The sequence below is a fragment of the Corapipo altera genome, unplaced genomic scaffold, assembly GCF_003945725.1.
Source record: "Corapipo altera isolate COAL_440 unplaced genomic scaffold, ASM394572v1 107b, whole genome shotgun sequence".
Taxonomy (NCBI): domain Eukaryota; kingdom Metazoa; phylum Chordata; class Aves; order Passeriformes; family Pipridae; genus Corapipo; species Corapipo altera.
The window spans coordinates 1884137-1909525 of NW_020884951.1; the positions used below are offsets into that span (position 1 = coordinate 1884137).

The 25389-nt window shown below is 55.1% G+C and overlaps 1 long non-coding RNA gene across 1 annotated transcript; it reads left to right on the plus strand.

Annotated features, from left to right (window-relative positions):
* Positions 1 to 160: 160 nt before the first annotated feature.
* Positions 161 to 24727, plus strand: LOC113956560. The gene is made up of 3 exons (XR_003530876.1): positions 161 to 171; positions 3656 to 3692; positions 24653 to 24727. It is a non-coding gene; the product is annotated as an uncharacterized LOC113956560 (long non-coding RNA).
* The last annotated feature ends 662 nt before the right edge of the window (positions 24728 to 25389 follow it).

Consider the following 25389-nt stretch of genomic DNA (forward strand, 5'->3'; position numbering starts at 1 on the left):
GGCTGGGTGCCCCTCTGCTCCGCAGGGCAGGGCGGGGCACGGCCGCGGCTCCCCGGGTGGGCGATGCTCCGGCTCCGGAGAGTCTCCGTGTGGGACCCCCCGGGCCGCCCCAGCCCCGACCCCGCGGGGCTGCGACGGGCGGGATGAGGCAGCGCTGACACAACAGCCCAAGTTCCCACAACATGTGCCTGCAGCCCGCAACAAGTCGGGAGACGGAGCAGGGGTAGGTCACCACGTCTTCCCCGGAGAAGGGGGAGGGAAGGGCCCCCTCCTGCCCTCGGGGTGCTGATTCAGCCTCCCAGGACCGAGCCGTGAGTCACGGGGTGAGGAGCAGCTCCTCCCCAGCGTGTGGGAGCAGAGCTCCCGGCCCGGCTGGGATCCCTGCCTGGCACCCGCTGGGCTCCCGGGCACTCCCTGGGTGGGATGAACGTCGGGTGCTGCCCCTCACTGCAGGGACCACAGCTGGGAAAAAGGGGTTAGCTCACAGCCTCCCTGCTGGGGCCAGGGATCCACTGGGGAGGGTGCTGGGAATTTACATATTCCTGAGGCCAAATCTCATTTCTGAGTCACTGTTCTGCATCAGGCAGGGAAAAGGGGCATCCAGAGAGACAATAGGGACACTCAGGCAGGGAAGAGCAGGACCCAGCCCCAGGTTCTTGGGAGAGTAGAAGCCAGTCAAGCCCTTGACTCTGCCCTGTCCATGGAGGTAAACCTCTGGCCAGGACATCCTGTTATCCTTGGCTGTTCTGCAGCTTGTGCTCACCCTCAGCTCCTACTCCCAGAGGTGTTTGGACAAAATACTGGGGCAGAAATTGGAGCTGGGGAAAAGCGGAGTTTCAGCCCCTCAGAGCAGGGACCAACAGAGGGGCTGCCAGGCCGTGCAGCCTCCCAGTTCCTCCCCTCGCCCTCGGCTGCACGGTGGGACACTGGGACTGGAGACATCAAAGGGGCTGCTGTAATGGGGGGCAGAGTGTCTGGGGCTGGTGCATGGGGTATCTGCTGCTTCCCACTCCCCCAAGGCACTTAGTCCCTAATTAAACTGTACACAGCATTCCTTCCTCATCACACCTTGTAAAAACGAGGAACCCACCGAAAACGGGCTGTGTTGCTCCAGATAATGATCAGAGCATGGAGCAGTGAGGGCTGGGGCTCCAGCAGAGAGCAGGGACCCTGCCAGAGGCAGTGGGGGACATGTGGGCTTGTTTGTGTGTCCACCACTTTGCGTTGGTTTATGTGCAAATAAGTCAGAATCCAGAGTAATGAGAGGAAAAAATAACAGCGGAATTCAAATGTACCCCGGTGTGGGACAGAGGTGTGAGAGGCACCAGGCAGGCGGCTCGTGGGGTCACACAGAGCTGGGATCTGCAAGGATGTGGCTGCCAAGGGCAGGGAGAGCCCAGCACTGTGATGTCTGGCCAGTCTGCAAGGATCAAACCCAGGAATATGGCAATCCCTGGGGCCACAAGGGTGCTGGACATCAGGGCTTCAAAGCAGAACATAAGATGGGAATTATAGCATTGGTTCTGTAAAGTGAACCCCAAGATGCAGAACTAAAATTTTGCTCTCTGAGGCTCCATTTAGGCCAGGAAAACATGGATCTCTCCTGTTCTCTGCTCACACAGAATGTGAGCAGTTTTTCTGGAGCAGCAACTTGCCCCCTTGTCTGGAACATCCCCATCCCTGGAGGGATTTAACAGACCTGTGGATGTGGCACTTGGGGACATGGGTTGGTGGTGGCCATGGCAGTTCTGGGGGAATCATTGGACTTGATGTTCTCAGGGGGCTTTTCCAACCTAAACAATCCTACAACAGGGTCCCACCAGGCTGGAGAAGCTCTCACTGATGCTTGGCCACATCTCCCAGCATGGGCAGGAGCCAGAGGGCTCAGGTCCTCCAGCCCAGTCCACTGTCCCCCTTTAATGTGTTTTACACATGTGATGAATATCGAAGGAATTTGTTTTTCAAAGCCTGTTTTGATTGAAATCGCACACAAACCGGCTCATGCTTGGGGCCTTCCTGTACGTTATTATTATTTTTTTCATTTTGGGGAAAGATTATGTTTCTTAGGCAAACAGGAAAAACAACAGGGAAAAAAGGCTCTGTTTGTTTCTTTAGCTTGGAGCTCAGTCTTGGCGTGGTTCCCCGCAGTGGAGATGATGGAGCAGCAGCACCGTGGCATCAGAGGGTCCCGCTGGTGTCAGTGGTTGGACTCAATGAGCTCAGAGGTCTTTTCCAATCTAAATGACTCCATAATTCTGTGATTCTTTGATGTGTGAAGGGCTGGCTTGGGGTAACACCGTTGTCCCCTAAATACAGACCCTTGTGCCCTCTGTCCTCCCTTGAGGACCATGGAGCTTGGACCAGCTGTGCCCCCATCACAAGGATGTGCCTCGACGTGGCCCCCGGCAGCCCCTGCAAGCCCCTCCGAGTAACTCTGGCATGTGGCAGGCGGGATTGAGCCAGTGGGGTACCTGGGGGAGGTGTTTTCCTCTCTTCCCCCTCCTTTGGATGAGGGGGAGGAGGGGGTGGCCGGAGCTGCTGGAGGCCCTGCAGGGTTTGGGGCTGCGGGTGAGAGCAGGAACCCCTCTTGGTGGGAACGAGGAGGCGTTTGCAGGTCATTTCAGCATGTTGTCCCAGTCAAATATTTGTCTAGTTAATAAATATATTGTTGTTTTTTTCAGCGAGGAAATGAGGAGACTGCAAAGAAAAATAATGAAAGGCCTTTCTTGTGCAGCCCTGCTCTGCGAGAACCTGGATCAGGCCCTCCGCCTTCTCCTTGGCCCTCCCGCTCCAAGAAACCCTGCTGCGGATTTCACAACGGCGTGATTGACAAGATTAGAAATTATCTCCCCCTCTCTCTACATATAAGGTTACTGCTGCTCCAGGCACAGTGTGAAATTCCCCTTGCCGGAGCTCATTAAATGGGTCAATGGACGCGTTCCAGCTTCTCTGCAGTTCACAAAGGGCTGAGTCCTGGCCACCCCACCAAACTCTGTCCCAGGCTGTTGACGAGTAAGTGCTTCCATATGGCTCACCTCAGCATCTCCAGAAAGATAACAGAGAGCTAATGGCTTGCAGATTCCACGGATGCTCGTCGTCGTCAAACGTGCGGAGGAACCGGGGGCTGGGGGCTGCGTTCAATCACAGCTGATTGGGACCGAGGGGACCCGCGGGCTCCCTGCCAGCCCTCGGCCCCTGCACACCTTCCCCCCGGGCTGGGGGCACCGGGAAAGGGCAGCGGGTTCACACAGTCACCTCGGGAGCCGGGAGCAGCCAGAAGGGTGAGCAGCACCCCAGAGGCACCGGGGCAGGAGGGTGACGTGCTGCCCTCTGAGCTTTCCTTCACAGCCCCTGGGATGAGCAAGGACAGGTACCAGTGGCAAGACCCGGTTCTTGTACTGGATACACCCACAGGACATTCAGATGCCTTCATGCCAGAAAGCCACTGATGTGATTTTGGTGATGCGAAGACAGGGAAAAATGCAGGGAAAGCATTCCTGCTGGGATTCCTGCCTTTCTCCATGCTTTTGTTTTTTGATGGCACTTCAGAATTAAATATTGGGAAGAAATTCTTGACTGTGAGGGTGGTGAGGTCCTGGCATAAGTTGTCCAGAGAAACTGTGGCTGCCCCATCCCTGGAAGTGTCCAAGGCCAGGTTGGACGGGGCTTGGAGCAACCTGGGCTAGTGGAAGGTGTCCCTGCCCACAGCAGAGGGGTGGAACGAGATGATATTTAAGGTCCCTTCCAAACCAAATCACTCTGTGATTCTACGATTCAGGACACTTTTCTGAATCACATTTAGAGTAAGGAACAATTTACAAATTTCTCCCTGACATCCACTCCTGTCCATGAATCCTTGCAGAGCAGATGTTCAGAAGCTCATCCTGCACCTCCTGCATGTGTCACCCGGCCATGGGCATCTCCTGGTGTTCCTCCTCTCCCACAGCTGGATTGCTCCTGTCACTTCCCGGCACAGGGAACATTTCAAACGCACCCAAACACGCCATTCACAACGCTGCTGTTGAATATTTGAGGATAAAATTTATATTTAATGAGTGTGTGTGCTGGGGAAGTTTGAGCACTGGCATAATTCATGTGGAAGAGACACAATGGGGTCAAGAGCTCAGGTGAGTTGAGGCGTCCCCGCGTCACAGCCGGCACAGTGGGACGTGGGTGTCTCTGCTCAGGCTGCTCCATCACCTCCTGGCAGCGCTGCCACCCTGTCCCCACCCGCCCCCTCTTGCAGGAAGGTGGGTTGGGTTGCTCTGGGATGCAATTCCCTACGCTTGAATGTGTTAGGGAATGATCATATTTTGGAAAGCGGGGTTTCCTCAGCTCTCCCCTCGCCCGGAGCCACCTGGGGCCACTGTTGGGATGCTGAGGATGGAGATAAGTCTTGGGATGAAGGAGGAGTTTCTGTAGTCCCCACAAAGTGTCTGTGTGTGACACAGAAGGGCTCGGGGAGGATCACCCTGCTCATGGAGCAGTGATGGAATGTGCTGCTGGAGGAGCTGTGACCTGTGTGGTTTATGGTCTCCTAATTACCCAGCTCAGCATCGTCACCATCCAATTAGGTCCCTTCAGTCAGGATGTTTCTGTGACTAACAGCCCATTAAAGTCCTGCTCCCGGATCCCAGGGCTGATTCCCTGGGGTCAGACAGTGATGCAGGGTGCTGGTAGTGCCCTTGTCACCACTTTGAGGGGGTCTGGGTCCCTGGGACCATTGTCTCCACCCTCAGACGGGCTCTCAGGCACAGCTCCACCTTCCCAGGCTGAGCTGAGCTGGCACTGCTTCAGTGAGCATCACTGCTCCCTGTGCAGGGACTGGGAACACCCTGCTCCAGGGAAATTCTCCCTGCTCCACACCTCTCTCCAGGGTTATTTTAGTGCAGGGCTCAGGCGTATCCAGCACAGGTCTCTCGAAGGGAAGGCTTCCCCCGGGATCACCTTTGTCCCCCAGAACCAGTCTCCAAGTGCCCCCACACCACTGTGGGTCCCCCCCTCTCAGGTGAGCCCCACAAACAGCCAGGTGGGGAAAGGGGTCCCTGCAGTCCCCGTGGGCAGTTCAGTGTTAGAGCTCTGCTTTCTGCCCTTCCCTCCTTCAGTGAGAGGCTGGAAACCCCCACCCCCATCTGCTTTACACACTGAAGCTGAAATAAATGAAATTACCTTTAATTATTCTCATTACTTTCCTCGGGAATGCTGGAGTGAAAGGCAGCATTTAGCTGTGAGCTACAGCAGGGCTCTGCCCTTCCTCCTGCCCCCCAAACCACTGCCAGGGGCCCCTGGCTCATGCCTCCAGCCCCTGGACACACATGGAGCTGCTCCATCCGAGGGGGATGAAAGGAGGGGACAGGAGGGGAAGGAACTGGACAGCGTGGAAGGGGAGCAGGGGTCAGGGGCTGGGGGCTGGCAGGGTCAGGGCTCACAGCCAGACAGGGATGACCTGCCTGTTTCCAGACCACCTCTGGGCTGGGGGAGACTCGTGGGGGGCTGGGAGGCTGTGCAGGGGTTGGAGGTGGCTCTCACACCTTCACGGCCCATCGCAGCTCGGCAGGAGGGGGTCCAGCCACGGGGCACTTCCATCACACCATGTCCTCCTGTTTGTCCATCCCGTGAGGTGTAGGGGGTGGATTCTCTCCCCCTCTCTGAGCAGGACAGTGGGTAGGACCTGCTCCCAGCTGGAGGGTCCTGTCTGAGCTCCCCACATGTGGAGAGGAACTGTCAATTATTCTTCCCTGTTTAATGATTTCTGGACTCACAGCTTCCTTAGGTGCTGTCTGACACCATCCAGCAGGTGTTTTCTGGGATATTTACGTACACAGGTCAGACACAATGGCTCTGGGAGAGCTGCAAGGCTCCAGGATGGTTCCTTGGCATGGACACCCACCTTGTGCCCCGCCAGTGGTGAGTCAGGACCACAGGAATTGGCAGCTCCCATTGGCTCCACAGAACAGACACCACTCCACTCCCCTTATCTCCTCTTTCCCCATCTCTTACCATGGAGAAGGAGGATCTTCCCTTTCCCAGCAGGCAGGCTGAGGAGAAAATCCCCATCTCCTGAGCTGTGAAGGAAGGAGCACCCACCCTTGTGCCCAGCTCGTGTGCAGGAGAGAAGAAAAAGCAAATAAAATACTCACCCCATGGGACCTCCCAAAACAGACTTTCTGAGAAAGCCCTGTCATCTGAGAAGTGGGGAAAGGGAGTCAGGGGGCCAGGAGCCCCATTCCAGATGGACACTGGGCCATTCTTCTGGAGAAGGTCTCGTTACCCTCCAAGGTCAGCCCTAAGTGACACCGAAACCACTGGGGCCTTTGGGAATGAACATTGAGACACGTTCGCTGTCAAATGGAATCTATTAACAGGGATTAGAGGCTTTTTTTCATCAATACCCCTGTGACACCGTGATGGGCTGAAATTGCTGTGAAAACATCATTATTAAAAATGGGCCTATTAGTATTAGAATGGACAGAAGCTCCTCACTAAATTTAGCAGCAGCCACCGGAGCTGGGACGGGAGGGGAGGCAGCGGAGGCCGCCCTGGGAAGGGGCTGTGGGAAACCGGGGTGAGGTGGGAGCAGAGGGGGCGGGGGGGCACCCCCTCCATGGAGCTGCTGGATCACCAGCCCAACAATCAGAACAAGGAGCAAAGTGGTTGCTTGGAAATAGAGCAAACACACAATAATCTTTGCTCCAAGTGCCTCCATCAGCAGCTGGAGACGCTCCGGACACGCGCGTGCACACCGGGGATGTGGATCCGGCTGAGAGCATCACCAGGGACACAAGGACACGGCTCGAGTGTTTGAGGTCTATCACCTGTGAAGGGTTTAAGTGGAGGGTGGAGACTCTCAGGAGCTGGCAGGACCATGTTCCCTGGGCAGGGATGTTGTGTTCCCAGGAGGACACATCCCGTCCCTGTGCCGGTTGGAGTGGAGCTCGGCAGTGCCAGGCACAACCCCCTGTGCATCCCGGGATGCCTCGGATCCGAGGAGTGTTACCTGGGATGGGTCGGAGGGGAGACAGAGGGTATGGGGAGAGCTGGGGGAGCCTGGCACACCGGGGTCCTGACCTCACCAGGGTGGGCACGTGGGCTCCTCCAGGCTGGAGCTGATTCCTCGGTGAGGGATTGCAGGTTGGATATTTTTTATTGCTGGGAAAGCAAAGCTGATGAGCCAGAGCTACACTGATGGCTTTTACCCATTCCATGCATGGAGGGACTCACAAACCATCTCTCCCCTGGGGTGTGCACAGATCCCTGGGGGTCCTGGAGGGCCAGGATGGGGCAGGGCTGGGGTTTGGGAAGGCCCTTGGCTGCTGTGTGCCATCCCAGTGGGAGCGTCCACAGCAAGGAGCACCAGCTCTGAGGTTTCACATGCACGGGGGCAGGATGTACATGGCATTGTGGGGTGATGGAATTCATAGTGCCCCCCTAATTATCACAGTGTACAGCCCCTTGGAGGGACAGGATGGCCCTGGGGGGACCACTGATCTCTCATGGCCCCTCAGAAGGAAAACAACCTCCACAGTTATGGAAGTGCCTCTCTGGAGCCAGTTCGGTTCTGTGGGAGGGCCCTGCCTGGAGTTGTTGACAGGTTGGTTTTCCTACTGAGAAATGCAGTTTTATCGAAATCAAAGTATTCCCAGGGAATCTGCTGCTTTTGACAAAGTTTTTGAGAGGAATGTGTCTGAACAAATCACTTTAACTCCCTTGCTTTATCTTTCACAGAGGTAAAAATAACTCCTTGGATCTTTATGTGATATAAATCCTATACAATACAATTAATCTAATATTTATAATATTGCATCTTGCATTGACTCTATCAACTGAAACATTTAGCTGTTGACAAAAGGATTCAAAAATTCTCTTTCATAAAGCAGCTGGTTCCCTCCCTGAATCCAAGCGCAGAATTCCTCATGCAATGGGGAATCCTGCTTTGGGAACAACCTGAGGATGAAACGCAGCCCCCAGAGCTCTGTCTGGGAGTTTGGGGGGCTGGTGGGGTTCAGCCCCTGAGGGTCCAGCCCTGGAGGGTGGTTTTGGAGCTGGGCTGCAGAAGGTGTTCTGTGGGGCCCAGGGAGAGCTGAGCCCCCGGCACAGCCCCCCCCCAGCTGGCACTCACAGGGATTTCACCAGAGCTCCTTCTCTCCCAGCCCTCTCCAGGCTGTGCAGAGACCAGATGGGATCCAATACCCAGCCCTAAATGTTGGCTTTGATAATCAGCTACAGGCCATTAGGATAATTAAGCCTCATTTGTGTGCAGGCTTTTCCTTCGCTGTTCTTGCCTCTCCTTCCTTCCCTTCCTCCCTCACTCTCTCTTGCTCCCTTCCCTTCCCTTCCCTGGTCCAGTGGAAGGTATCCCTGCCCCTGGCAGTGGGTGGAATGAGATGGGCTTTAAGGTCCCTTCCAACCCAACTATTCCATGGCTCTATGAAAGCCAGACCCTCCCTGGGACTCATCTCCCTGCCTGGGAAGGTGGTCTTACAACTCTGCTGCTAAGAACATGCCCAAGGACACCACAACCTCCTCCTGGAGCTGGGCTGTGCTTCCCACTCAGCTTTCTGAGGGCACAAAGTTCTTTCAAGAGCCACTTTCTCCCTTTACCCACACCCAGTGGGCACAGCTCTCTCCCGCTCCTGCTGCAGGTCCACCTCTGGCACACCTGTGGAAGATGGACAAGCAGACAGGAGAGACAGCGCAGTCCCTCACCTGGGGTTACAAACCTTTTGTTGACAAACACCAAATCCCCTGGAAAGCCCACAGCTGTGGATGGGATGTCCACCCCTGGCAGTGTCTCCCGCTGTGGGTGGGAGCGCGGTGCCCGCCCGGGGCTGCAGCGTCGTGTGGTGCTCATGGATGGGCACCAGAGGGGCCGAGTGCCAGCGAACCCCCGGGCACGGCCACCTCGTAAAACGGGCTTTTTAATTAACTGTAGGAATAAAGCCGTGGACAGTCCGTAACCATGGCGACGCAGAGCCGATCCCGGAGGATCCCCAGCCAGCTGGAATATTTGCTGGATGGCAAAGCTTCAGACCAACGTTTAATGGTGTTCGACTCTATTCGGGGAAACAATTACATGCTCCATTTTCAATGTAGTCAGCTGAACAATAGATTAAATGAAGCAATTTAGGCAGAGGCTCCTCTGCTGCTGCTGGGCTGGAGTGCATCCTTCAGAGGGCAGGTGTGGGGACAGCCCACAGAGAGAGCCACCCTCACAAGGCTGGGACAGGTCCTGGCACTGGTGGTGATCCCAGCACATCCTCCTGGGCTTCTCTGGGTGGCCCAACCACGCTCCTTTCCTCTCTCAACATGACCAGTGGTTGGAAGGATGGCACAAAGGAAACTTCCCTGCCTGCTTGACTTTGCACATGCAGAGTGGGTTGTCTCCCCTGCTGGTTTTCTCCCAGCTCACTTTGGGTTCTCAGTCTCTGCAGGGTGCTGAGACTGACTGAGATCCCACTCCTGGCACGGCTCAGGGAGCTGGGGGGTTTCATCCTGGAGAAAAGGGGGTTCAGGCAGGACCTTCTCACCCTCTACAACTCCCTGACAGGAGGGTGGAGCCAGGTGGGCTTTGGCCTCTTCTCTCAGGTAATAAGTGACAGGACAAGAAGAAATGGCCTTAAGTTGTGCCAGGAGAGGTTTAAGTTGGGTTTTAGGAAATTCCTTCATGGCTAGGATTGTCCAGCCCTGGCACAGGCTGCCCAGGGTAGTGGTGGAATCACCATCCCTAAAAGTGTCCAAAAATCTTGTGGATGTGGCACCTGGGAACATGGGTTAGTGATGACCTCGGCAGTGCTGGGCAACCATTGGGGTCGATGATCTTAGAGGGCTGTTCCAACCCAAATGATTCCACGACTCCACAATGCTCTGCTGCCCTCCCCCCATCACCCTTTCTCCTCCATGACACAGTCATGTCTCTGTTTCTCACCTCCCTTTCCCAGAGCTCGCCCTTCCGCAGCTCTGTGACCTCCTTTCCCGTGCAGGAATAGCCAGTTCCCGCCCGCTGTGTCACACAAACCACCTCACGGGCAGCAGACACGCCGGCCAGAGCAATGCCTTTTAAGGCCTGCTGGGATTGGATTAATCACTGCCTTTATTTTATTAGTATAAAAAATGCAGGTCTCTAAAATATTTTCAGAGATGACATCAGTGTCTTCGGTGGAGTTTGGGTTTTATTGTTGTTATTACTGTAGCTATTCAAAGAATGTGAGGAGTAGGGGAGGCCGGTGACTCCTTCGCTGCCGCCACGCCTTGGTCAGGCTTGTTTTTCCTTCTCCTTGACCTTGGCACATCCACAGCAGGACAATCCACCCCGACCTTCTACATTGTGTCCTTTTTCTCCCAGTAATTGGTTGGTTCCCTTGGTGGTTGAGTTTATCATGCCCGATCTGATACTCGGGGCAGCCTTTCTCCTCCGTGGTGTTTGGTGAGGTTTATCATCTCCCCTTTTCCTCAGCTGGCTGCTCCATCCCAGCCCTTTCACCTCAGGCTTTATAACCATGGGTAGGTCTGACAGCTAATGGACAAGCCTGCTCTTGCACAATTGCTCCATGAGAATGTTCCTTGGATTTGCCATCAGCCTTTCCCTGGCAGCTGAAAGCAGAAGGGCTTTTTGGGGGTGCCCATCTCAAGACCTTTTCCAGCCCCCTGGGGTTGGGAGGATGAGCATATGGAACTGATTACTTTCTAAGTGCCATCATCCAGTTGGGCTCTAAAATCCCAGGCTGTTCCTGAAAATGCAGGAACATTCTCCTGCTGATGACTCAGCTCGTACTGAGCGTTAATGGAAGAGGGTTATTAGGGTTACTCAAATGGGGGTTACTCAACTGGGTATTTATCCCCATGGGAAGAGCTCTGTCTCCTCACTCACCCTTTTCTGCTTCTTTTGGGAAAGCAATCTCAAGGGCTTATTGCAGGTTCCGGCGTGTTCCATCTTGAAGAGAAAGGTTTGCCTCCAGGGCAGGAGGAAACCATCCAAGAGCCTCCTCCTTCTCCTCTTCCTCCTCTGACTCTGCCCTTGCTCCACCTGACCGTGGACCTCTGGCACCACCACACTCCTGTGGCTTGGAAAGGTCCTAGAAAAGAAAGCAAACAGCAGTTTTTCCTGAGGTTTTACAAATTGCTGCTGCGATTCCCTGACCTGAGTCCTGCTGGGGAATGGTGGCAGTGGAAGGGACAGAGGAGCTGCCCGGGGGTGGCCGTGGTGGGACCACCAGCCCTGGAATGGACCCCTAAGTGCAATGCCACCAAAAATGAGTCTGGCCTCTGCTTCCATCTGTGGAGCTCAGTAGGAGAGGACAAAAGAGAGAGAAAGAGGGAAGAGGGAAGAGCCAGGCTGGGCTTGAGAACAAATTGTTTATCTGTATTTTCCACGAAGCATCAGCAGTTCTTTAAAGAGGACAAAACCAGAGGGACCTTCCAGAGAAATCCTTGTAGAGGCTGTGGAGGTATAATTAGTTTCTATATTTGAGCAATGTAAAAGTTTATCTTGAAGTCTCCTGTATTTTTTAAATATGACATCAATGTCTTCGGCTTTGCTTTGATTGTCCTTAACGACCAGGTTTTATTATTATTATTTTTTTTAAACTATTCAAAAAAAAAACCTTGAGAATATTTACTCAAGGCATAAAAATACTCCTGAATTCTGATGTCTTTGGCAGAGAAGTGACGGTCCCGTTCCTTTTGCATGTGATAAATACTCCTGCTGCCATGTTACTCCCACCACAAATTCAGCGATTGTTTAATTTTCAGCTCAATTTTTAAAAACCAAAATGTTCGGAGCCGAGTTAATGTTACATTAATTTTTTAAAGCAGCAAGGCAAAGTGGCTCATAACATAAATATTTTACCAACCATTTATAAATACCGTGGCTGCTAAAAAAGAACAACACAGTTGATCATGAAGCTTTGGAGGCTTCGTGCTCCGTGCGAGCGGTGCCAGTGGCAGCGTGATCCGGCGGGATGGAGGATCCAGGCTGGGAGAGCCCGCCAGTAACTCAGAACTGATGGAAGGTTTTCAGGTCTGGAGTTTTGTTCCTGTTTCTCCACTAATTTTTGTGTCCTGGAGATGATTGTGAGGAAAAATGTGACGCAGCTGTTCCTGACCATGGGGAAATCTGTTCCATCCCTGTCCTGCCTCGCTGGGAGCTGGATCATCTCGGCTCTGCTGGAATGGGCAGGATGCTTGGCACTGAAATAGGGAGGGCACCACATCTCCTCTCTGGGGTCACTCCTCCAACCCCAACCTGGGGACTCAACAAATTCTTCTCCTGGATTTCTCTCTGGATCAGCAGTGGCAGCTCCCTCCATGCCACACCCACCCCGAGACCCTCCATACAACGGTGGGCTGGGGGATGCAGATCACTGGGAACCTGGCACAAAATCAAACCAAATCCCCAATCTCAGAGTGGTTTTGAGACCATCATTTCCAGCAGGAAAGACTGCAGGTGACCAGGGCTTGTCCTGTCCCTGGTGGGAACGTGGAGAGCTGGAGCCAGAAGGAGACACAGGAGGGAAGGAGACTTTCTAGAATTCACTTTCAAACCAGTGAAAACATCATTAACCAAATATGTGGCCCTTTGTGGGGAGGATAATCCTCCTTTCAGATGGTAACGGGAGGAGGTACAACAAGGTTTGGCTGTTTTCTCTTCAGAGCAGGAACAGTAATTCCGTAAGTACATCCTGGGAAGGTTTCCAAAGGGTTGGGAAGTGACAGCGAAAAAATTGAACAGGTACCTTTGAGAGCAGGAATAGGATGTAATGGGCATGAGCCCACACAGACCTGGCCATGCACCCAACTCCTGCCTCAGGAGCAGAGCGAGGGAGAGAGGGTCCAGAGTGGGAATGGTCATGGGAAAGGAGATGGGATGGGGTGGGATGGAATGAGATGGGGTGGGATGGGGTGAAACAGGATAAAATAGGAAGCTCTTCTCCACAGGGCTGGATTCTGGGTGGGCCTATGGAAACAGTGGGAGGTGTGGAATGTGCAGGGGAGGCAGGAGCACAGCAGAGAGAATGGGACAGAGCCTTTGGATTATGACTCTCTGGATCGAAGAAGCCAAATCCCTGTCCCTGACCCTTGGGCTGCTTTCCTTGAGCTGAAGGCTGAGCTGATAATTCTCTCCCTTAGGAAAAGCCACCAGGGAGGCAGAGCTGTTTCCTCCTCAGATTGGGTGATTTTATGGCTGTTTGCACAATTGCCAGGCTACTTCAGCTGGGAGCCAGCCAGGAAGAGATCCCCACCTTTCTGGGAACACACAGGAAAAGCAAACACAGGGACATCACCCTCCCTTCCCTCCCCTTGCCCCACGGGCAGCTCCTGCCTGCCTTGAGCTGCTTTCACTCTGGGCAATCAGGGCAAGTTTCCCTGCCTTCCACCCCCATTCCTCCTCCTGTGGGACAATTCCATGGGACATTTCACTTCCTGAGCTTGTTGGTGCCACGTCTTTCCCATCACTGGGTTCACATGGACAGTCTGGCACAGGAGACACTGCAGCAGCCAATCTGCTTCCCAACCATGGGCTGTGGCGGACGCGGCATCGGGAGGAAGATGTCAGCTCCTGATGGGAAGCGCCACGAGTGTGGTCGGCTGTATCCAGGCATCCTGGGATGTAAACACCAAACACATGCAGGGTTGCCAGAGGAGATGGGATGAACTGAATAACGTGGGCTCAGTGCCAGGTTCCCGGTGGCACACGGCATTTGGGGCTGGTGGAGTGTTTTGAGGGTACAGGGAATGCTGGGGGGATTTGGGAGAGACTGGGAAATGTGCTTTAGGTCACTCAGGTCCCCCAGCCTTGCTGGGGGGTTCTCCACCACCCTCTCTGACCCGAGCTGGGGGGGAAAGCTTCCTGCCAACATGCTGACAGCCCTCTGGCTCCTCCCGGAATGTGGCAGCAGCTCCATCCTCAGCAGCTGGAGCAGGACCGAGGTTTCTGCAGCCCAACAATAGCAGAGCACAGGCCAGCCCATGGACCCCAGGGTACCCTGCCACCCCCTGTCCCCGGACACGCTGGGGACACTGGCACACGAATCCAGGCCTGGATGCTTCCTCTCCCCCTCCCTCCTCCCCCTCTGTCCCCTGGCCTGTCTTGTCTGCATCCGATGCTCCAGCGAGTATTAATAGAGTTGCAAAGTCTGACGTCTCAAAGGAATCCCCTGTTGGGAAGAAGCTGCTCCGGGGGCTGGCAATGGGATGGCTCATCCTTTCCACCACGGCACTCCCGGGCTGCTCCCGGCACAGGCCCTGGGCTTCACGGGGCTCCTGAATTTAAACCCAAATTACAGGGGTTTGGGGGTGCACCACATCCGCCCGTTTAAGCGTTTAATGGGGTTTTACTCAGGGCATTTTTACAACTTTAATGCACTTAGCACTAATTTGGGGAAGTTTAATGCAAAACACATAAATGTTGGATGGGAGACGGCCGAGGTGTTTTACAGCCTCTGGGAATTACACGAAGTATGTGGGGCTCGTTTCGGCTTCTGATATCACTCAGCACAAAATTACCTTTGGCTGGCGGGGTGCCAGGGCTGCGGCAGGCGGGTGTGATGGATGGAATGGCACTCTCTGAGCAGTGACCGGGGCCATACATAAACCCCAGACCCAGGCGAGGGCTCAAAGCCTCCTTAATGCCTCCCCTAATCTGGCAGGATCAGATTTGCCCGGTGCACTCGGAGCTGCTCCGACTCACATCCTCTGGTTTGTGTGGTCGCCTCAGTACGTGTTGTGGGGAAAGTGGAGACGTCTTTGGTGCAAAGAAAACACCCCGGGAGGCCGGGAGGGGGGAACCCGCTGGGAAAACCAGGCAGGATGTGACGGGGCAGGGACCAGCTGAGCCAGCACTGTGTCTCTGCCCATCCATTCACACCTCTTCCATCTCCACGAGCCCATTCCTCTGCATCCCATGGTCTGGAGGATGGAAATGGCTGTTTTCCCTCATCTGTGCGTACATGGTGTGAGGGATTGCTCCACTCTGAAAGCTAAAATGAGCCATGCTCGGGCCAATGTTAGGACAAACTGGTTGGGCCCTGGGTGCAGCAAGACTGGAGCAACAGGGAGAGTATAAATCCACTGGGAAGAAGGACATCCAAAAGCCTGGGGCAGGAGAACAGACTCACTGCTGACCATGTCCTCTGGAGGAACTTTGAAGGAGTGTTGAAAACTCACTGCCTCTTTGGAGGAGAGGATTTGGCTGTGGGTTTGAGCCCAGCCTCCTCACTCATGGTCTCTGAAATCAGCCTCATTTAAATCAAACACCCTGGGAACTGCATGGTAAAGCCAGTGGGAAAAGGGGTGTCTCAGAAAAAGAGGCTGCCAGCAAAGACCCCGACCCCAGGTAGGGATGTCAAGATGAGCTGGAACTGTGCTGTCTGGACCATGTCCTAAGACAGGCCCTTCCCCAGCATGCAGGAGCAGCTCATGCAGTGGATGCTCCTCTTCCTGGAAAGGAGACAACCTTCAGCCCTTCCTCCATGCAGGAGGGATCCCCAGTACCAGCCCAGCCCCTGGGTCTGGGAGCTGGGATAACACCCCACACAGCTCGCCCTGGGCACAGACAATTAGCAGGGTAAGCACCACCTACAACCAAGCGAGAAACTACGCCCCAAAAAATTGGTTTCTTGGTTAGTCCTTTAATTTTGCAAATGAGCTGCTTGTCCCTGGGATGAGCAGGCTCTCCCTTCCACAGCTGATCCCAAGGAAGCTGTTATGGCTTCGGTGTTATGGTTAGGAAGGTTTGTGTGCTCTCACTGTCCCAGATTCACTTGTTATGAGTCAGAGCTTGTCCTCCAGGTGCCTACCAAGCATTAACTAACCAAGTCCAGTCGGTCTGTAGTGCTGCTTCCCGAAGTCAGCATGAGCTAAGAGCCAAAGGCATTAAATGCCTTATCCAGGGCTAGCAGCAAAGCTGGGTGGGCCACTTGGGCCACCAACTCACGGCCCTGTGCTTCTTCCAGGGAGATGTGGGAGCTCTCACTGCAAAGGCGGGGATAGCTCCGAGACGGGATGAAGTGTGGGGAGCAGCTGGAGCCTGCTTGAGGTCTCTGAAAGCCAGGGTGCAGGAGGAGGAAGGTTGGAGTTGGGGTTAGAGGTGAATTAATGCCAGTGTGATGCCTCATTGCACCCTCCCAGCTGCACTGCTGCTGCTTGGGGCTCCCTGGTGCAAAGGGTGGGCACAGCTGGAGCCTCAGGAGGTCCATGCGATCCCAGAACTCACCAGGGGTAAGGGGATGGGAAGAGTTATGCACCAACATCACCTCTCTGTCTCTGTGAGCTGTCACAGAAGCTGTCCCAGCTGGATCCCTGGTACTTGTGCTGCTCCTGACATTGCAACAAGCTTTTCCCACCTTCCTTTTTGCTCCAGGTCGAACCTGCTGCTTTATCGTAACAGGCCAAGGGGCAAATCAGCTCCAGATCTCTGGCGTAGCAGTTGTGATCTGTTGGCCCCACACAGCCTGGTTAATCTAGTTATCCTATAACTAAACAGCTTATCTGTTCCTGGAGTGCAGCCAGGGACTTCTGCTTCCTCAGCACACATCCCCGGGCAAGAGCCATGGACTGTGCAGTGACCCCACAGCACAACTTGTCTGAGTGATCCCGGCGCTGATTTCCAGCAAGACACATCTCAGACACTCGTCCAAGCGGGGCAGCTTCCCTGTTCCCGGGCAGCCCTGCCAAATTCCACCAGAGCAGCCAACCTCGCCGTGTACAGTGACCTGCTGCCCAGCGGGACTGCTGTCTCAGCTTCCATCCCTGCTCCCAACCACAGGGAGTCCTGGCAGGTCCTGGAATCTTTCCTGCAGGCAGCATTTGCTCCCTTTCCCTGCGCAAGGAGAGGAATGTGGAGCTCTGTCAGTGCCTTGTGCCTGGCACCTCAGACAAACTCTTCAGCCCCCGGTTATGCAGAGCAGTGTAAAAGCCACTTCTGCTTGGAGAAGATTTTAAGCCCGTTGCACTGGGCTATGTTCTCCCTGGGGAATTCCCTCACAGCCCTGGTGATCCTTCCTGCAATTTTTCACCTTTTCTTCTGTCGTCTTTTAATTACTTAAAAACCACCCCAAAATGAAATTACATCCGATAAATTCATGCTCCCAGGAGAGCCCCAAGAAGCTGCAGGAAATTCAGAGGGAATATAGACCACATCTCTAGGATGCTCCGGGGGCTTTGGCAGGAGGTGACAAGGAGTCTCAGTGCTCATATTGCATTTCTTTCCCTCCTGACTGTCTCATTTATGGTCCCTGGGAGAGGACCTGTCCACGGGCTGTGCCCTCTGTGGGGCTGTGCATGGTCTGGGCCCCCCATGTGGGGCTGCCCTGGCAGTGGGGTCCCTGCTCCACTGGTCCCCCCCTGCTTAGAGAGCCCACCCCAACCAGGGCCTGCCAGGCAGACACATACCTTGACAATCCCTGTGCCAAGGAGCAGGAATGCTGCAGACAAATCCCCCCGCGGGGCCGGCAGCGGTTGGCAGACAGCTACAGATCGCTGGGGCTGAGCTGAATGATAAACCAGGCATCCCTCCGGCACAGAGGGGCTGCAGGCTTGGCCTCCACACCTCAGACCCGGCTCTACTGGTGTCACTGGGGCAGAGGAAAACAGTAAAGCTCCAGTAAAACCAGAGCAGCGGGCTCAGCTCAGTGCCCAGCAGCGAGGGGTGCGGGGACAGCTCCATCCCTGTCTGGCATTCCCATGCCACCTGCATATGAATGAAGGGAAAATAGGACATCAGTTGCTGTGGTCAGAGATGGAAATGGTTGTTCAGATGGGCTGGGAGGGCCCCCAGGTGCTGGTTACTCACATCTCGAACAGGGTGAGCAAAATGTTAATGGAGGGGGCCCAACGTTCCAGCCCCACTCGCTGCTGCTCCCAGCGCTGCTGGGACACTGACAGGAGGGGAACGGCCACCAAATGTCCCCCACCACCATCCCCTGGGACATGGTGCCAACTGGGGAAAGCCCCTCCCTGCTGGTAGGTATTGCTCCCATAGCACAGGGGCACATCCTGCTGGGAGCAGGGGTCAAAGCCACCAGAGAGGGACAGGACAGGGCCAGAGGGGGACAGGAGGACAATCAATACAGGATGTGACACCGCAGGCCCCGACCCAGCTGTTGTTCAAACACACATCAGGCCACCAGTCCTTCCTCGCCATTCCCACCTCACGCTGGGCTCAGGGTCAGGTTCACAGCTAAGGTGCAGCCAGAAAGCCCTGACAGTTCTTTACTCACCCCCTGGGAGAAGATTAAGTTTAAATCTAGAAATTTCACCTGAACCTAAAACTGAAAAAAATTACAATCTAATAAATAAAGGAATTATCTTAAAAAAAAACCCCAAATCTCGCTAAGCTTGGAAGTGTTTTTTGAAGCATTTTGGTTTGATTTTTGATGCTTTAGCTAAGAGGAAAAATGCTAAAGCTGGAATGGAGCCCCTGGACCTCGCAGTATGTTTTCATAATTATTCACCAAACACATCGATGAAATATATATGTTTCCACAAAACCCTTCTCCAGTGTGTGGAATCAGCATTTCCTGACGACAGCATTCCACTGGAAAGTGTTTGGTCACCTCTCAAAAATGCTTGTGCTCCTCAGAGATGATCAAACCCCCCCTGCCCACGCTGTCCGTGCCACCCCCATCCTTGGAGCCACCCCAGAGCTGCTCCCACCCCAGCTCTGTGCAGGGCTTTGCTTGAGGGGATGGAAACAGCAGAGAAGCTTGAGATAATAATTTCCCTAATACTTTAATAATCTAAATTCTCCCAGCAGAAGGCTGGGGGGCTGTGCCCAGGCTGGGCACCCCTTGCCTTGCCCAGCCCCACGGGCTCAGGCTCTCCCGGGACTCGGGTGCTTCCCTGGGAGCCCAGAACATGCTCATCACACCAGGAGGCTCCTCGGGCCGTGTTTGCACAGGCTGGGGCAGGAATGGGGCTCCTCCACCCTGTAGGTAGCAGCCAGGGAGAGCTGTCAGGGTGTCAGAGGGATGAACCCTCCCTGCTCCTCGCTCCAGGTGGGCACCTTGGCACAGAGGTGCCCGATCCACAGGGATACCTCGGAGCTGGGGCAGCAGCCAGCAATGCAACTCCCACAGCTTCCTCAGCTCAGGTAGGGATTGGGAGTCTCTCTGCTGGGGTGAGCTCAGAGATGCCCCAACATTTTCTTTCCCCCTGGAGTCTTCTCAGCTTCCTTACCTGGACCATTGCTGGGTTTGGGATGCTTTTTAAATTACGTGCTCCGACAGAGGGATGCAGCAGTGTAATCTGGGTGATTGGCTCCCTGTGCTGCTTTCAGGCTGCTGAGGGGACACTGACGGAATTTGGATGATCCTGATGGGTGAGCTGAATGGAGCAGAACATGTAGTAAGGGATGGATGTGCTCCAGGAGAGCCTCCATGGAGCTGGTTGGGAAGATGCTCCTGCTGTGGTGGTGGCCCTGGTGCGAAGGTGCAGTATCCTGTGCTCAGTAGGCACATGGCTCTTCCCAGGGCTCTGCAGACACCCCAAATCCCTGTGCCAGCTCCCTGTCTGCTCCCAGCGCTGGCAGTGGCTTATGCCCTGTGAGCTCTGGCAGCCGGGAGCAAGCGCTGGCACAGGGAGCCAGGACATCTCACCTCTGGTGATTAATTATCCCCTGAGCCTGCCGACTCCTTCACCTCCAGTCATAATTCAAAGTCTCTTAAAAAATCCGTGTTTTTCTTCTCCCTGTACCATTTAATTAGTTACACATGTCCCCGGGACAATAATTTTTATGGAGCGCTTGGAAAATTAAAAGAAAAAGGTGATAAGGCTTCCTCACTCCCTGCTGCCCTCTGCCCCGAGCGCCCGGGGTCTTGGTCCCCTCGCTCCCGGGGACTGCTGGGGATGCCCGAGGGGGCACGGGCTCTGCAGGGCGGTTTGCCCGGGGGGAGCAGACCCCCATCGCGCCCTCTGTCCTCCCCGAGGGGCTCGGGGAACCGGAGGGGCTGTACCGCTGCACCAAAGGAGGGTGCGGTGCTCCCCGGCTGCCCCTCCCGGCGGGCACAGTCCGGGAGAAAGTGGCCGCAAAGCGCAGCCCCCGCACCCTGCCCGCACACTGCCCGCACCCCGCGCCCTGCCCGCACCCTGCCCGCACCCCGCGCCCTGCCCGCACCCCGTGCCCTGCCCGCACCCCCTGCCCTGCCCGCACCCCGCGCCCTGCCCGCACCCCCGTGCCCTGCCCGCACCCCGCGCCCTGCCCGCACCCCCGTGCCCTGCCTGCACTCCGCGTTGCCAGGGCGACGGCAGGTAAAGCTGCCCGAGGAGTATTTGCTTAACCTGCTCCTTCCCCATCTTCACCCACTTTTGGGAAGAAAAGGAGGGGAAAAACCTCAAATCCACCTGGAAGGAACCAAACCCGGAGCCGTCTGGCCCCATCCTGCTCCTGTGCACAGTGCCAGCCCTTCCTCCTGCTGTTTTACACTGCAGCAGAATCCGACTCTACTACCAGTGAAAACAAGAGGTCCTGTCTCCCTTTTATAGAAATAAATATATAAATCCCTATATATATATCCAAATATATCTCCTCTTACGCAGATCTCCCCTGTCTAAGTCTTTATGGCCTCGGTGGATTTCCTGTGGAAGACCAACATAGATTCCCAGAATGGTTTGGGTTGGAATGGACCTTAAAGCCCATCTGGAGGGAGGCAGGACCTGCTCACAGCCCTGCTGGTGCCCCATCAGCCCCAGATCATCCCTCCCTGACCATCTCCAGGCGATGGAGACTCTGATGGTGTGAGGGCCCATCTCCACTCCCCCTCATCCTGGCTGGAGTGTTTGGACCCAGCCCAGGCTCTGCTTGTTCAGGATATGCTGTTCCTTGCCAATGCTCCAACACTTTAGTTTCCATCCAAAAACCCAAGACAAAACACGAGCAGGGGGGAAGCACCGGAGCGGGTGCCCTGGATTCATCCGTGGTGAAATCTCTGTTTGGAGATAAATGTAGGAATTCAGCCTGGGATGAGGGGTTTGCAAAGCCCATGTAAGGAAATATTTGCTTTAAAGGAAGAGATCAACTCCCCCCCAGCCCAGCTCTCTCGTCCCCATTGCTGTGACCAGCCTGTGCCCTGTGTCCTGCACGCTGCTGCTGGCAGGTGGCACAGGGCATAGAGGGGACAGTGGCCAACCAACCACAGGCCCCCCCACTGCCCTATGCAACTGGGGGGTGCTCCCAGGCTCCCTGCCCAGTGACCTGGATGAGCTGGGGAACAGACCCTGCTGAAACCCACCCGGTCCTGCTCCGTGTGCTGCCGAGCTCCAGCCACCACACACTGCAACCCCTCACCTGCCTGAAGTGGGAGAGAGGAAAGAAAAGGGGAGGGAGAGAAAAGCCCCCCTGAAATGGGGATTTATGGTCACCAGCGACAAGTGCAGGGGACTTGCAGAGACCTCCAGGTTTTATGAGAAGTGCTTGAGGGTTGACTGGCTGCTTAAACACATCTCTGCTAATCCCAGCACAGCGTATCCAGCTCAAATTGGAAAAGAAAAAGGTTTAGCAGGAAGACAGGGGGAAAATGAGAGCATAAAACATATTTTACATCGTGTTGGAGGAATATGTAATTTACAGCAAATTGATGTTAAACAAACACTAGAGGTGGCCGCAAAGGTGGGGGACAGAGCAGAGGAGCTGCTTCTTCAGGCAGCAAAAGGGGGTTTTCTCCAGTGCAATTCTGTTCCTCTCCAGAGATTTGCTGGCACTGGGACTGCTGCACCTGGCAGTGCCAGGGCAGGAACAGAGGACAGTCTGGAACAGGGACACCACATCTGGGACAAGACAGCACAGGAGGAGAATTCCCAGGAGCCATAGGCTCTTCGTTTTTACTCAGAGCCCTCCTTGTTGGGCTGTGTCTCTGCCTCAGCCCCTCCTGTGCTGTCCCAGCTGAGGAATGGCTTCCCACTGCCAGAGGGCAGGGTTAGGTTGGATATTAGGAGGAAATTCTTCCCTGTGAGGGTGGGGAGGCCCTGGCACAGGTTGCCCAGAGAAGCTGTGGCTGCCCCATCCCTGGAAGTGTCCAAGGCCAAGTTGGAGCCACCTGCTCTAGTGGAAGGTGTCCCTGCCCATGGCAGGGGATTGGAATGAGATGAATTTTAAGGTCCCTTCCAACCCAAACCATTCCACAATCCTATGGCACACAGGAGCCGGGGTGTGCTGCCTCCCAGCCCCGCAGAGCCCAGGCAGGCGTGGGCAGGTCGCTGTGCCAGGACGTGCTCCCCCCAGGACAGCCCCTGAGCAGCTCCTCCAGCTGCTCCATCTCCCCTGCCCGTGGGAGGAGACACGAGCCCAGCCCGGGTGGGACCAGCCTCGGTGGTGGCAGAGGATGGGTTTGCTGCAGGGGCTGTCGGGAGCTGTTTCCCGGGGAAAAGGAGCTCCCCTCTCTGTCCTCTCCCCCACTAGCATTGCTGAGGTGAGGTGGGGTGTGTTTAGGTCCCAGTGGAAGAAGAGCAGCTCCAGCAGGATAACAAGCAGCCACAGGCAAGGCTGTGCCTTACGAAGGGTGTAGGAGTTTTTGGGGGTGATCCTGCTGCCCCTCCCAGGGCTGCCCTGTCCTGTCCCTGCCAGGTGCTCGCTGTGTCAGTGCCAACACCTCTGTCACCTCTCTGCCACCTCTCTGCCACTGTCCCTTTTCCAGCAATGCTGTGAAACACAATTAAGAAGATGCTCTTTTCCCGCTGTGTCCAGCTGCTTCCCTCCACACTGCTGGCTCTGACCTTCCTCTTCTCCTCTGCCACCCACCAGCTCCAAGGCCACTGTGGATGTGCAGAGTGGGATTCAGGACTGTCACTCCCGGCTGTGCTGTCCCCCCACCGAGGTCACAGTGGACATGAGGAATGTGGTGTCTCCACTCCCAGTTCCCATCCCAGCTCCAGAGCAGCCAGGGGCAGCAGTGAGGGGGTCAGATAAGTCACCCCCCTGCAGACAGAGCTGTGTGGTGCCTCTGTGGCTCCCTGCCCTGAGAAATGCTGGCTCTCACTCACCGAGGGCTCTCGCCTGGCTCTCCACGGCAGCCGCAGGCTACCAGGAAATTTATTAGACTTGTAAAACTTCAGGGCTCAAATCTAATTGTCTCCTTCTCCCCCAGCTCCCTGGAGGAAGTGCTTTGATTTAAGCCCCAATTCCAAACCCAGCCAGCGCATCAGCACTCCACGCTCAAAGTCAAATGAGCAATTTGTGCGAGGGCCAGAGGATAATTACAGCCCCCACTGCTCACAGGTTGGGGACCAGGGAGCAGCTCATGTCCTGACAGAGGGGAACCCCTTGCTTGAGGACACCAGTCCACTTCACCTGACCCAGACTGGGACAGAGCTCAGAGCTCCCAGCTCACCGTGACAGCAGCCACGGGCAGGAACGTGGCACTTGTTCTCCAGCAGCAGCAACCCCTGAAGGTGAACAGAAAGTCCTCTGACGTGGCTCTGCCTGCACGGCTGAGAGCCCCCAGACTTGCAGAGGGACACAGAAAAAGCTGTGAGGGGACTGAGGTTGGTTTAATGGCATAAGAGCTTCCAGCTGAGTTGGGTTTGCTCAGCCACACAAAGCAGCACCTGATAGGTGGGAAGTGGGGCTGTGGGCAAGTCCTGAGAGGCTGGGTGGGGAGAAAAAGGGGTTCAGAAATGAAGGGGCTGAAGGTTTGTGTTGGAGTTTAACTCCAGTCTGGAGCTCAGTCTCACACAGCCCATCACCCCCAGTGACCTTAGGGTCGTCCCTTCTTCCAGCTTTTTTGGGGAGCAGGAACTCCATGTGCATGTGCTCGGGGTGAAGGCAGCCAGTCTGTGGAGCTGCCTGTGGAAGTGAGGGCTGGGAGTTCAAGGAAGAGGGGGGCTGGGATGATGTGGGATGGCTGAGATGCTCTGGCTTTGGGGAGGTTTCCAGATGGACCAAAGCTGGTCAATCCATGGAGGGGGGGATGTTCCACTGAAGCCTTGGGATGGTCCAGGTGCTTTTGCCACTGTAACTCCCTTTAAAACTCCTGTGCAGCCCCTTGCTGACCCTCCTGGGCCTGTCCTTCCTCGTGCCACACTGCCCAGTGATGGGAACCCTGCTCCAGCCCTGCCTGCTGCTGTGTCCCCACAGAACACAAGGCTTTTTGCGTGGGGAAGAACATTTGTCTGATCCCTTGACTGGAAAACCACCCTGAGCTCAGTAAATCCCCTCAGCCTTTCTGATGGCTTCACACAGACTGTTTAATTGGTCATTTTTTGTGATTACCTGAGGGGTTATCCTGGCAGGGGTAGGATTCCATGGCAGGCTGTAGTCCCAGGGATCTGTGTCACTGGCTCCATCGGCTGTGGCCACTCAGGGTTTGTTGCCTGGAGCAGCTTCATTACAGCAAATTATAAACTTGAGTAGATTTTGCAGCTCTGCTTGGGGCCTGCCTGGCATGAGCAAACCTGCTTCCCCCAGCAGGCTCTGCCTTCCCTCTTTGCTTCTCTCTTAAAGGTGAACTTGGTTCTCCCATTCCTCAACCAAACTTTCCCTGAGCAGGGCTGGCCATGGCAGAGCTGCCAGGCTGAGCACCTTCCTTCCCTGCATGCCCCATCCCCATTCCAGCTTGGAGAGGGAATGATGCCATGGGGGTGCTGTGGAGCAGCAGTCTTCTCCCACCCCTGGAAGTCCAAGGCCAGGTTGGACAGGGTTTGGAGCAATCTGGGATAGTGGAAGGTGTCCCTGCCCGTGGCAGGGGGAATGGAACGAGATGAGCTCTAAGGCCTCTTCCAATCCATGCCATTCCATGATTCTATGATTCCCAAATGGGGGTGTTGAGCCCAGGGAATGGGGCTCCTGCTCCTGATGGCTCAGAGCTTGCCAGACTGAGGAAGGATCCCACGTGGTGTGTGAACTCGCAGCCTTCCCTGGCTCCTGATTTCCTGGTACTCACAAGCTGCTCCCAGGCAATTTGCAAATAAGAAAGGAAGTTAAAATTCAGTCTCCAGAAATAGCTGATTTCTGGGTTTGCAACTTGTCTGGGAGCTGCTCACAATTTTGTCATTCGCAGTTGGGAAAAAGGAGGAAAAAAAAAAGGAGAGAAATAAGAACATGCAAAATCCAACAAGGGCAGAAAGCTGGAGTCTGACTGGAAGTTGGAGCTGGGAATTGCAGATGATGCCCAGGAGATGCTTGGAGCAGTCCAACACACTCTGAGCCTGGTCCCCAGGCACTGTGCCATTGGAGAGAGGTGACAACAGCCCTTCCTGGACAGCTCTGCTGTGTCCAGCCACCGTGGTGCCTCTCATCCACAGGAATGAGTGGATACAGTGCCGGGAGTGGATCAGGGTAGATTTATGAGGAGGGATTAAAAGAACTAAATATACAGAGTTTGGTGGAGAGACATTTAAAGGAAAGGGCACGTGTGTACAGGGAGGGAGTGAAAAGTATAATAACAGTCTATAAATATTTGA